We start from the raw sequence: 14,470 nt of genomic DNA on the forward strand, positions 1-14,470 counted from the left end.
TCAACGCTTTCCACTTCAAGTATGGAGAAGCCTTTCCATGCAGGCTGGACACAATGTGATCCTTCACGCCCTCCAACAAAATCCTTCGACACTTTGATGTCTTCTTTTGCCAAACCTCAACGTGAGCAGCATCAGTAGGCTTTGGGACCTCAGCCTCTATGAACTCCTTCAGCCCATTTTCATCTAACACCACCTCCATCCTGTCTTTCCATGCAATATAATTCGAGCTGCCCTTAAGAGCATACTCCAATCGTAATCCATTGAAAGACATTCAACTTTGACACCAAGAAAACACTGCTGCAAATTCGAATTCCACCAGCTCAAAACTCAACCGCTTCTAATCTAAAATTCGTGAGAACAAAGTATTTCTCGTACAGATATTTACTGTATGGGCTTTTACCGGATATCTCACCTTCCAAAAGAAGGATGAATCCAGAGGCTACCTGGCCCGATTACAGACTCTGCCTGAAGAAATAAAATGTAAACACTTTCTGAATAATAGATCTGATGATCAACTCTGCTCCGATACCATGTATAAATTTTGAATAATATGACACTTATTCACAGAGATTATCCTGATTATACACTATTGCGGAATGCATGCATAATACATAACCTCCTCTACGTTGATCATCAATTTTGCAGAATTAAAAATAATGAAACATCAATTGCATGCACACATTAACACAGTATGTAACCCGGGGAAAGCATACAGCTGAAAACCCCACACTATCTATATATTATAATGATAGACAACATGTAACATTACATAGTAAAATACTCCTCACAAGTACTCAGTACTATCTCCACCTGTTACACACAAACTAGCTTAGATCTGAATCAGGTCACAGGTTCAAATCTCCTCTGCTATCTGCCTGCCTCTACTGCGTAATCCAAATCAAGAATAGGAATGATCCAAGCTCGTTTTCCTTGGCTTGTACTATGCAATCCTCATTGGCAATCTCCATCAATGCATGTGTAAATCTCATGCACAGCTATAGTCACAACTGATAGCAGTCTCACTCTTTCACCCACCTCTAACACTTGTCTCCACTGAACTGTCCATGCACTGAGTTAATTGATGTATTCTTTAGTTGCTTTATGAGTTAATAATTAGTGAATTAATTAATAATTAATTCACATCACTCATCACTAGTGTATTCTACAGTTAGACTAAATACAACTAGTTCAACCAAGTCAAACTGAACACAACTCCATCGACTCCTCAATCAACTCCACCAAACTCAATCACTTGAGTTCTAACTGAAGTCCATCATGCAATAGCTCAACTGACCCATAATAAAAGCATATTTCCTTCTGGCAGTTGCATGTGCCACATCTGTAGCTCGAACTAAAGTGCTCCAAGAGGATAAAATAATGTTTATAGTCCAAATATTATTAAGAGCTAATAATATTCGACTGTTCTATTTTTAGCTTGGCAGTCTAAAAATAGACTCCGCCCATATGTCTAAAAATAGAAGTCCATCTATTTTTACCAACATGACCAATCATCCACAAATAGTGTTAGGACCCTATACTACTAGAGTAACCCCTTATTGTTATTAGTATAACCCACTTATTATATTGATGTACCCATGTAGTGCCCATATTGTTACTATTGTGCCCCATAGAAGCCCACTATTGTTATTATTGTGCCCTTACATTATTATTGTTATGTCGGCTTTGATTATGTTATAACCCCTTAGACTCCTATATATAGAAAGGAGGTATTTTCATTTGTATCATCCAAGAATTGTTCATTTATGTAATGTAAAGAAGGTTGCCCCCTCGAAGAGGCTGAATTCTAAGGCGTTGATCTATCTTTTCTTGAGCTGGTTTCATAACATTTGGTATCAGAGCTTTGGATTCTAGGGTTTCGCTGCTCCAAACAGGTCATCGTGGCATTTTTGCTATAACTTTTTTTCTGTGATGTTTCAGAAGTCGAAAAAAAAACCCATTTGAGAAGAAATCGCGCTGAACCTTGGGTCCGAATTTCAGAGCATTTCACGCGATATTTGCGGAGATATGATCTGAGGAAGTTGGTCTTTTTGCAGACTCCTGAATTACATTCAAAACAGGTGACCTGGGGAAAATCGTCATAACTTTCTCTCTGGGGATCGGATTGAAATTTGGTAAGAAGGTATAGAAAGAGGACGGACTGTAGTTTTTTGTATGCATTTTTCAGATCCAAAGGTTGAAACAATGACACGTGGAACTTCATACAATTTCGCTCTTCTGGAAAGGTCTATAATCAGGTCATCTTGGGAGATTGTGCATAACTCTTTCTTAGAGAATCCAATTTGGATTAGACTGGTGGAATTGGAAAGAGGACACAGAGGGCTACTATAGTTCACAACTTCAGAACTTAAAGATCTGAAAGTACAGAGTTATAGTCGTTTCAAGGTCTAGCTCCTAAAATCAAGAAAAAGCAAGATGTGGAAGTTTGATGGCAAGGATCCGGTAAATTGGATACTTAAGATGGAGCAATATTTTGATCTACATGGTGTACAACTATTACAAAAGGTATGTATTGCATCTTCATATTTAGAACCAGATCAATTTTTATGGTATGAAGGGCTTTGTTCTCATAAAAAACTTGTTACGTGGTCAATTTTCACGGAGGAAATGATAGCACATTATGAGGATACAAAGAGCAACACTTTCTTTAGAGCAACACCACAACAATTGGAAAGAGTAAAAGGGCTTTGTGACGTAATGGAAAGCAAAATTATGGAAACCAGGAAGCATACCCCTCACAACTATAAAGATGGAAGTGTTGTTTCTCCGAGCCTTCCACAACCTACAAGGGTTACACCACAACAATTGGAAGAAAAAAAAGAAAAAGGGCTTTGTTACAATTGTGATAGCAAATGCACTGAAGGTCATAGGTGTGCTGAGAAGAAATTATTTTACATAGAATATGAATAGGAGGAAGAAAAGGATCAAGAAACATCAAAAGAAGAGGATATACGCCAGGACACCACCCCAGAGAAAGAAGAAATGAATCAGACCATATCTTGTAAAGCATTGGCAAGAATTACCACTCCTCAAACTCTCAAGATAGAAGGACATATCAAGAAGAAAAAGGTGCAAGAAGTGAAAGATCACATCGAGAAAGAAGAGATGAATCCAACCATATCTTGTAATTCAATGGACGAAATTATCACTCCTCAAACTATCAAGATAGAAGGACACATCAAGAAGAAAAATGTTCAAGAAGTGAAAGATCACATCGAGCATCAAGAAATGAATCCGACCATATCTTGTAAAGGACTGGAAGAAAGTACCACTCCTCAAAATATAGAAGGACATATCAAGAAGAAAAAGGTTCAAGCAAAGAAAGATCACATCGAGCATCAAGAGCAAGTTCTCCAACTTTTGAAGGATAACGCCACTTCCGTGCAAAATCAAACGAAACAACAGGTAGATCAACATCGTAGTGAAAATGTTTTGATGTAGGTGATTGGGTATTTTTACTGCTACATCTCAAGCAAGCTATTTATGAGAATGAAATGTTGGCAATACTACATGCACTTAAAAAATGGCGACCTTATCGAATGGGAAGACTCTTCAAGGATGAAGATGTGGAAGCATTGTTTTGTGCTATTTATATTATCCAACCAGATTGGATAAACGAAGCAAGGGATGAATGGAAGAAGGACGAAGAAGTATGGCCACTTATTCAAAAGTTGCAAAAGATCCCAATTCAAGCAATATTGCCAGAAATTGAAGAGGAAGGAAAAATCATATTGGAACCTGGAGCAGTCACAGAAACAAGAACCTGACAGCTACGAAATCGATCAATTTCAGAGAATCTCATCAAGTGGAAGAACTTACCCGCTGAATATTCCACATGGGAGGACAAGAATTTTATACAGAAGCATCAAGAACTACTCAAGCATTGAGGACAACACTTTTTGAAGGATAGGGGCATGTTAGGCCCCTATACTACTAGTGTAACCCCTTATTGTTATTAGTATAACCCACTTATTATATTGATGTACCCATGTAGTGCCCATATTGTTACTATTGTGCCCCATAGAAGCCCACTATTGTTATTATTTTTCCCTTACATTATTATTGTTATGTCGGCTCTGATTATGTTATAACCCCTCAGACTCCTATATATAGAAAGGAGGTCTTTTCATTTGTATCATCCAAGAATTGTTCATTTATGTAATGTAAAGGAGGTTGCCCCCTCGAAGAGGCTGAATTCTAAGGCGTTGATCTATCTTTTCTATCTTTTCTTGAGCTGGTTTCATAACAAATAGCATCTTGCAACTCATAGACCATGATCCATATGTCTAAAAATAGACATAGTCTAAAAATAAACTTTGCGCCAAAAATAGCCTGCGAGCCCACTTAGTGAAGGTGACTCCTTTCCACTAAGCTCCATCATCTTGTTGCATTTTCAACATTATGTTCAAAATCTTACGAAGGTAGGTACCTTCAAACATAAGAGGTGCAACAACACCAAGGGTTGTGTTGAATGCACTCAGAGATACCTTTGTCATCCTAAATGAAATCAAACATATATTTCCAGTAAAACCCACTTTTACTAAATATACAGAAATGGATGAAGTTTACCAAAGGTTAACTAATTTGTCTATCCCATATAAGAAACACTGGGAACAGTTAACTGATTTACTTCACTGAAAAGAGGATCAAACATCATTCAGTGTTTCCAGTACAAGTCATCAACAGTTGAGCAATTTTCAGCTTTTCCAGGAAAAATCGTCAACATCTCAACACCAAAATAGTGACAGATCAACTATCATTTTATATTCCTGATTTTGTATTGATCTATTTTTGTAAACTTCTTTAAGATATTTTCTTAGCTCTAAGATTGTATAAATAACTCCCTTCCACAAGTTACTAAGGGTTGCACCCTTGAAAGAAACATTTGTAAGCATTAAATGTACTTGGATTTTTCTGAATCATTCATACAAAACCAAAGGATTCTGAGTTTTGATTCATACAGTCTTCTAATTTTTTTGAATCATTCATACAAAACCAAGAGCTTCTAAGTCCCTAAAAGTGTTGTTTCATACCCTAAAGGAGAAAGGTCAGCTGATTACATCATCTCCCATAAGTTTTCCATGAAAAACCACTCAGAACTGTTTAAAGCAGGACCATACAGACTGCCCAGTGCAAAGGGTGTGATGCATCTCACTTGCCACATGCAAAAAGTGCGATGCATACTGGAAAGCCCTTCTGTAGGGTGCGATGAGTGAGAGCATACAAATGGCACAAGCAGTTTGCTAGGTGGAGACCCTGAGAATCTTCTAGAAGCTGCTCATTTGACACTTGCCTCCCTGAATTCGCCCAAGGATGAGTAGTAGATCATGAAATCTCCAAATGGAGCCAAGAACTATCAGAGAGATGACACTAATCAAAATCCCAAAAGCTGACTCACCCCCTTGCAAATATCTATAAATGGATCCCTCATCCCAGAGATCCAAAGGTTGGAATTTGGTAATTTGCAAAGAGGCGTTGTTGGTTTCTCTTTGAAGACATTGTTGGGTGAGCTTGCTTTGTGTGAGGTGAAGAGGGCTTTCAAGCTGGGAGGATGACACTGGGTCAGACCAAGTGGTTGTAATCCTCTCTTCTACTACTTTTACTAATAAAGTTATTTGAGTTTTCCTCAATATTCTTGTGTATCTCTGAATATTGTGTTGATATATGCATTTGTATGGTCAATATATATCTGATCCTATATTGTTTACAGTGAAAGATCTCTATGCTTTGATGGTATTATGCTACTGTGAATCTATATGTGCTCTTTGAATTGGGACAAGTAAGGAAGCAGTGGTGAGGTTCTGTCAAAGGGGAAAGGAAACAAGCAAGGAGCCAAGCAAAAGACTGAGGTTGGTACTCTCTGCTTCTTTCTCATCTCTCTCTCGTAAAGGAAAAACAAGTGACTTTAATCTGTTTGTTTCTAAGCTAGCTACCCGTCTTAGTGGGACTAGAAGCTCTAAATAGACACTAGATTTCCCGATAACAAAATGGTGACTCCACTGGGGAGCGATTAGTTTGATTGCTTGTCTCTAATTTTTTTATTCATAAACCACAGACGGAGCCTGAAGTTAAGCCAGATAGCCTTCAAACTGCATTTGTTATGCAAGTGCAAAGTAGATCAATGTTGCTTCAGTCAATCTCCGTGTTTGTTTATGAACTGAACAATTGACTTGCAAACATCCTAAGTGCCCTAGAGGTAGCTTGAGTAACCTCATTAGATCAGCCCCTGTACTTTGTAGTTACTAACTATCATTTGCTCGGCCTAAAACCCTGAACTAGGCTACAAACTGTGACCAAAAACCAAGTTAAAGTCTCTTCCCTGGACCATCACACCTTCTCTTCTTGGCAATATGGATGCATCAGACCTCCCATGTGCAGTAGGTGGGATGCATCCCTCTTTCCCTGTGTTACAGGTGCGATGATCAAACAAGACTAGTTCTGCCTCCAAATTTTGGTTTCTCTTCACTCTCTTCAGCTTTATTCAGGAGTTTTGCTGTTTGTGATCAGTAGACCACTGTTGAAACCCCCTTTCTTTGCATCATCCAACCTCCATTGTGCAAAGATTTGTGAATGTTTTTATGTATTTTTTTCCATTCACAGTTCTCATTTACAAAATGGTAGCTTAATCAAACTGTCATCTTTGGATTTGAAAGTGTCGCAAGTGTTGTTTTCAGTCAAGGAAAAGAATCCTTCTCTTTTTGATAGTCGATTACATTGTTACTCTTGTATTTGATCTAAATTAATAGTACTTCAAGTGTCAAAAGCAGTTTTCAATTCAAAATCGCAAAGAGTCGTCTTGTCTCCCTTTTGTTTTTTTTTTAAAAGAAAATCGTTAGTACTATCTCTTTGAAAGAAGATATAATTCATATTTGCGCTTAGCATTCTTTTTGTCATTCACACATTAAGAAAGCGGAAAACAAATACATGCATGTGCATTTGCATTTAGATTGCTTGTTGATTGTGCTTTAGGACAGTGCATCTAGTGTGTGCTCTCTGCTCTATGTTGAAAGAATTTCATTTCTCTTTCCTTAGTAGCTAGGATTTTCATTGCAAAAAGAAGATTAAACGACTGTTTATCATCTTCGATTGCATTTTAGGAATTGTCTATCTACATCACGCGGTGAACCTGAAAGGAAAATTTCTTAAGAAAGATCAACTGTAAAACAAATTCAATGAACATAAAAACGCTTTGGAACCTAACGCACAACATCTAGAAGTCTAGGCTAGAGACGTATTTCGGCGTCGTAAAGCCTAGTAACAGTCGCTTTCATCATAGGTTGGGTGATTCCTCCTCTTTGAGATGACAAGTGCGAGTACGAACTTGTGCTCCCACGTACCGTCGAGTATATATTGGGAGACCACAATAGGTTATACTCTTTATCCTTAGGAAGTCGCGTCTGCTTCCCTATCGATCGCAATGCACTGAACACAACATTCGGAAAGATTGGCTGTCGTACCGTAAAAATCATTCGACATTTTTGCGATTGGTTTGGTAATCCCTCTGTCTAGATTTCCACAGTAGTCTCTTTTGTTCCTTTTCAGACTCCTTAAAGGAAAAGGTCCATCTGAGCACTTGTCATTTCAGGCTCATTAAAAATTGAAGGCGACTAGAGTCATCTTTAGGTTTTTCTCGACTCTTAAAAATTGAAAAAGCAAGTTGTGTCAAAGCGTCTAAAATTCATTTAATTCGGAATAACATTTTTCCCTCTTATTTTGAGTTGATCAAATAATCCACAATCGTGGAAGAAAGTCAATCAAAACCCCATCGTTTGTGGACACTGACAAGTCAACCATCTTTGACTTCGAAAACTAAACCATTTCGGGCCAAGCGAACTCGTTTAACTGGGTCAAAGTCTCCTAGTTTGTTTGAAACTTGTGTTTCAACATCCTCTGAGACTCTGGTTACTCCAACCATTTCTGGTATCCCTACCTCTATAGAAGAAGCTCCATAGTTACAAGAGGACATTGGGACTAATCCTAGTGTAACAGTAAACACTTCGATTCCTGAACCAGCTCCATCTAGAATTGATTTGGAAGGTGTTACCCCTCTGGCATCTGTCGCTGCAGAATCTATACCCTCTTCGACACTAGAAATATTTTACGGACCTGACGGTCTGCCTCTTCCACCCGGATTGATTGCTATAGAAGAGATTACGGAGGATCTCCCATCCAGTATTCCATCGCATTTTGGGACTGGGATCCACCTATATCCTTCTACTTCAGAAGTTAATACCCCTTCATCGCAAGTTCCTGTAGAATCGCTAGGAAGTCTTTTGGATAGACTCAATATGTCTGGACAACCATCGACATCTAGGACTGTGTCGTCTGATACAGCGGTAGAAAAACCTCCTGCCACCACTCCGACGATGTTTGCTGGTATACCATCTGTAACAACTAGCTTTCAACCGCTAGAAGGAGTCCACCTAGGGACTGTTTCGACAGTATGGTCTGTTCTCGTTTGTTCATCCGGAATAGTATCTGGAATCTCTTACGTTGAATCTCAACAAATTGATCCTTCACAACAATATCAATTTGGGCAGTCTGGTCTCCAAGCACTAGATTGTCGCCATATGGGGGGCACTACACCCTTTCATTGTTCCCTCCAGGAGAACAACCATATGAGAGTTCACAACCGAATTCCGGTCAAATTGGAATCATATCCAGCGATTGGGTGCCAATACTGCCTCAACAACTAAGATTTGTATACTCAATGCAACAGAGTCTACCTATGTCGAATATCCCCACTACACCAACTATTTTGACAGTGTCACAAGTACAGGCATTTCTTTTTGTATGCCAACCTCAAGTTTCTCAGGTTGTTGTACAACAGCCTCTTGTCTCTGCGACACAACCGTAATTGCCAATTAGTGGTTCCTTAACTGGAGCGACTCAGGCTCAAACGGGTACTATTACCCCTCATCTTGGTCAAATTTCCAGTATTGGGCAACAGTAAATGGTTTCACAACCATGGCTTGTGCAACATCAACAACCGCAATTCCAACAAGCTTACCAAGAACCTGAGCAACAAAACTTTGCAGGAAATGGGCAGTCGTATATTCAAAACGGTTATCACCAATCATCTCAAATTGGTTATGCCCAACCACCTTATCAAATTTATCAGCATCAAATACATTATGTTGGTATGCAAAGACCCACTGCTCAGGCGATCCCATCTTATCCTGGGTACGCTTCGTCGAACCTGAATCAACAGTTGTCCTTCATGGCGACTCTAGAGTTACCAGATCTAAATCGGCTAACGAACGATCCAATCGCTTATGCCCCTTGGTGGCCGGCAATTCCTCATAAACGTTCATCAGATATTCCTAAATTCAATGGAAATCTTAGTGAAGACTCGTCAAATCATGTGATGACCTTTCATCTATGGTGTTCGTCCAACACTCTCAATGATGATTCAATTCGGCTTCGCCTTTTTTAGCGAACGTTAACTGGTCTAGCAGCAAAATGGTACATCGAATTGCCTAGAGCTTCATTCGATAACTTCAGTGCCCTTGCCACAACCTTTTTAACCCATTTTCAATTACCAATAAGGTATGAAACAGGAACAGAGCTTCTTACCAATTTCAAGCAAATGACGGCCACTCACATATCCGATCATATTCATGAATGGCGACGTCATCGTAGAATGGTAAAAACATATGTCCCTGATCAGCTACTAGCTGAATGGTTTATTAAGTCTTTGTTACCTTCTATAACAGAAGATGTGGCGAAGGGAGGGGTCGTCACTGAAGAGCAGGTCATTGCTCATGCGCAATATCTAGACTTGATCTACACTCAGTCTGGCACGCTCTATGACAAAATCCCTGATGCTCCGAGACCAAAATTTTCCGTTCCTCCTCCTCCTAAATCAAACAAAGACTCTCATGCCGGCGATGGCATGATAGGTACGACAAGCACGAAATTGAAAAAGGCTACATCTAAGAAAGCCCATAAGATTTCTGATCAAAATGCAAATGAAGAAATTCTAGCCTCGAAGGCTAATGCCATGTCAACTGAGAAAGGCAAAGAACCGAAGCAACCAGGAGGCAAGAAGAAAGGGAAGAGCAAAAAGAAGAAACAGGATGATTCGTCTCCTGAAAAATATTCTGCAAACCCTTCTGGGCAAAAGAAACCTACTCAGCCATGCCTCATATGCGATGAGGATCATTGGACGAGAGATTGTCCATATAAAGCTGAAGTTAAGAAATTCTTTAAGAATTCAAAAACCTCAGTAGTATTGACTAATCCATTTCCAAACCCAGGAACCAATTTGGTTGCTAGTGACAATGCTTCCCCAACCCAAGTCCTTATGTTGTCCATTTCGAAACAGCAAAATGATGCTTTGATATCGACAAGGAATAAAAAGTACGGGAATCCACAGCTGTCGAACAACAAGGCTACTGATCAACTTAGTAGTTCGACAATAACTTCAACCGAATTTGTGCCACCCATCATTCCTGAGCTAACGATAAAGCCACCAAAGGGAGTTGTACACAAATCGACATTTAATCCTCGTGCCAGAGCAGCACAGAATTATAATATAGTAGAGGACCTGGCCCAATCGTCGTCCGCTATGTCGACACTTGAGGTACTGCAAAATTGCCCCTCCCAAAAGCAAGCTTTATTATCAGCAATAGGTGGGATTGACCCAATGGATTCCAATCTTGTGGCCTTTAATCATAAAGAATATGACCCACAGTTACCAGCTCAGCTCACTTTCCTCATTCAAGTGAAATCCCTCAACAAAACTATTCATCGAACAATTATTGATGAGGGGGCATCTACATGTATTATGTCAATGAGTTGCTGGAAAACTTTAGGCTCACCGCCCTTGTTGTGATTGTCGACGACGTTAAAAGCATTTGTTGGACGAACATACACTCCATACAGGATTTTAAGTAACTTGCAAGTCGAACTGGGGGGAAAAACAGTAGAAATTGATGTGGAAGTTATCGATGGAAACCTCGATTACAACATCCTACTGGGAAGGCTTTGGATTTATGCTATGGCTGTCGTTGTGTTGACATAATTCAGAAAGATTTCATTTCACTTCCAAGGGGGAATTACAATCATCGACCAACAGATATTCCTCCCCAACAGTTCGCAAGTTACGGGAAGCATTCCAATGATCCATGGAAGCTCTCAGTCGCTTCAAAATATCAGAGTAGGCCTACTAAAATACCCTACATTGATGGGTACTTTTGCCCTACCGCCTCCAAAAAACTTGGCGGAAGTGGCAACGTTGGGAACCTGTGATATGGTATCTTCCATTCAGAAGATGTCCGAACATGATATTAGCATGGATCGTCACCAGGTGTTGCCTCCAAGCCCAATAGAAATATTGTAGCAATCAATGTTCGCGGCATGGGAGGCAAACCCCAATGAACACTCATCAAGCGTTTGGGTAGATAGGTCTAAGGAGTATGGTAGCTCTTCAAATCCTTGGTCGCAAGTACATTCTACAGATGAAGGAATTGTTCAATCAATGAACATACAGGGGGAACCATGGGAACATTACCACCATCGTTCCCATCTTCCGGATTACAACGAAGATTACCCCGACAACCTTAATCATCCATCAGTCTTTGATTTTCTATCAAATACTGTAAATACGATGGATTCCGAGCGAAATCTGTCCAATATTGAAGAAACTATCGCCATAAATATCTCGACCAAACCAGATGTTGTAGAAAATATTCATGTCGGAAAATCTTGTTCTCTTCAGAACTAGAAGTATATTACGCTCTCTTTCGCAAGTTTAGAGATGTCTTTGCATGGTCATACGAAGAAATGCTAGGCATCGACTCGAGCATAGTTGAACATGAAATTAAGATGTATCCTGATGTCAAACCAGTAAGACAACTTCGGCAGGTGCACCCAAAGAAAGTCACTGCCATCAAGGCAGAAGTTGAAAAACTTCTTCATGCTGGTTTCATTTACCCAGTTCCTCTAACCGATTGGGTATCGAACATTGTTCCTGTAATGAAAAAGCAAGGAACAATTAGAGTGTGCGTCGATTACAGGGATGTAAACCAAGCTTGTCCAAAGGACAACTACCTTACACCCTTCATCGACTAGATAATTGATGAATGCACCGGATGCAAAATCTTTTCATTTATGGATGGATTTTTCGGGTATAATCAAATAAATATCCGCCCACAGGACTAGTCAAAGACTGCATTTATCTGTTTGTGGGGCACATTAGCGTACCATAAGCTACCTTTTGGTTTAAAGAACGCAGGGGAAACTTTTCAGAGGGCAATGAATTATGCCTTCCATGACATCATGAACATCGTTCAACTATACCTCGACGATCTTCCAGCTCACTCGCGAAAGCGGACTGATCATCCGCAGTATTTGAGAGAAATATTTCTACGTTACCGACACTATAAAATAAGACTCAATCCACACAAGTGTGTGTTTTGCGTCGGTTCTGGTCATTTACTTGGCTTTGTAGTTTCTAAGGACGGAATTCATCTTGACCTGGCAAGGTTCAGGTAATCATCAATTTGCCTCCACCTTCAAATTTGCTTCAGATTCAAAAACTCCAAGGGAAAGAAAAGTAAGGAGGTTCATTCAAATTATTCCGAACTTGCTAAAGGTTATACGCGTCTTTTGAAAAAAGAAGTACCCTTCAACTGGGATCAGGTCGCGCAAGCTTCCTTTGATGCTCTAAAGGAATCCCTAATAAAAGCATCATTAATGTACGCTCCTAATTATCAAAGAGACTTTAACCTGTATCTGGCTGCAGCAGATACGACCATCGCAATGGTTTTAGTTCAAGAAGACAATGGAATCAAACATCCTATTTATTATTTAAGTCGAAACTTAAATGATACAGAAAGCAAGTACTCATATGTTGAAAAGCTAGCTCTCATTGCCGTTCAAGCAATACAGAGATTTCGACACTATGTTCTCTTTCGAAAAACTACCATTTTGTCAGATTGCAACCCCATGACTTATATCTTGTCGCGACAGTTGCTTGGGGGCAAATATTCAAAGTGGATAGCAATTTTGCAAGAGTTTGATCTGGAATTCGTAAAATCCAAATCAAAGAAAGCTCTAGTTTTCGCGGAGTTACTATGTGATTTCCCATCGTCATCCAATGATTCAACATCCAAAACAACAACCGTGGATGAATCTTTGTTTCTGATGTCTTCAAGAGATCTATGGCATGGATATATAATCATTTATCTCCAAACCCAAACGTATAGGTCTAATACCTCTCGCTCAGAACAGCGACGTACTCGATACCAAGCAAAAGACTACATGATCGTCGATGATACACTTTACCGTCGTGGTGTCGATACAGTTCTGCGAAGGTGCCTCACCCATGAGGAGGCCGAAAAAGTCCTGAATGATTATCATTCAGGCGCATGTGGGGGGCATCAATATAGTTATGCTACGACACAAAATATTTTACGAGCAAGATACTTCTGGCCAACAATGTTCAAAGATTGCATCACCACAGTCAGAAGTTGCCATGCTTGTCAAATCTTCGACCGCAAAACCAGAATACCACCCGCACCTCTGTAGCCAGTAGTTGATGTCGGGCCATTCGCCAAATGGGGCATAGATTTCATGCAACGTAACCCCACCTCGGTGGAGGGGCATGGGTATATCATAGTCGCAGTTGACTATTTTACGAAATGGGCCGAGGCGCTGCCTACATTAAACAACAGCGGCGAAACAGCCACTCTTTTATTTTTCAATCATGTAGTCGCCAAGTTCAACGTTCCACAAGCTATAGTCACAGATCATGGATCGCATTTCCGCAATCACATGATGGTTGAATTGGCCGCCAAATTAGGACTGTCCCACGACAGCTCTACTCCGTATTATCCACAAGCTAATGGGCAAGTTGAGGCGATCAACAAAGTCTTGAAACGCATGCTGCAAAGGATGATTGGAGTCCATAAATGGAGTTGGCACCTAATCCTGTACTCAGCCTTGTGGGCATACTGGACATCGGTAAGAAATGCAACCGGGTTTACACCCTTTCAGCTGGTGTATGGCCTGGAAGCAATCTTACCAGTTCAGTGTGAAATTTTGTCTCTCAAGCTCGCAGTTGACCTCCTCCCCCGAACTTCAGAGGAAGAGGCTTGTTTCCTAGAGTTAATACAACTGGATGAAACTCGTCGTGACACCACCTTGGCTAACGAAGCACATAAGGAACGAGTCAAAGCACAATTTGACAAGAATGTCAAACCCCGCATTTTCTTAGAAGGTGACCTGGTCTTGCTTTATGATCAGGAATCCGATAAATTGGGAGCAGGTAAGTTCTAGTCTTTGTGGATGGGTCCTTATATTGTTAAGCGTGCATTAGCAAAAGGGTCCTACGAGCTAGTAGATTATGACGGAATTCCACTGTCGCAACCCTGAAACGAGTTGTACCTTAAGCTTTACTATGCTTGACTTGACATGGTAACCTCTTCATATGCTTTTGTTACATTTT

The sequence above is a fragment of the Pinus tabuliformis genome, chromosome 2_2 (genome assembly GCF_031772625.1).
Source record: "Pinus tabuliformis cultivar Carrire ecotype Pingquan chromosome 2_2, CPIR1, whole genome shotgun sequence".
NCBI classification, from domain to species: domain Eukaryota; kingdom Viridiplantae; phylum Streptophyta; class Pinopsida; order Pinales; family Pinaceae; genus Pinus; species Pinus tabuliformis.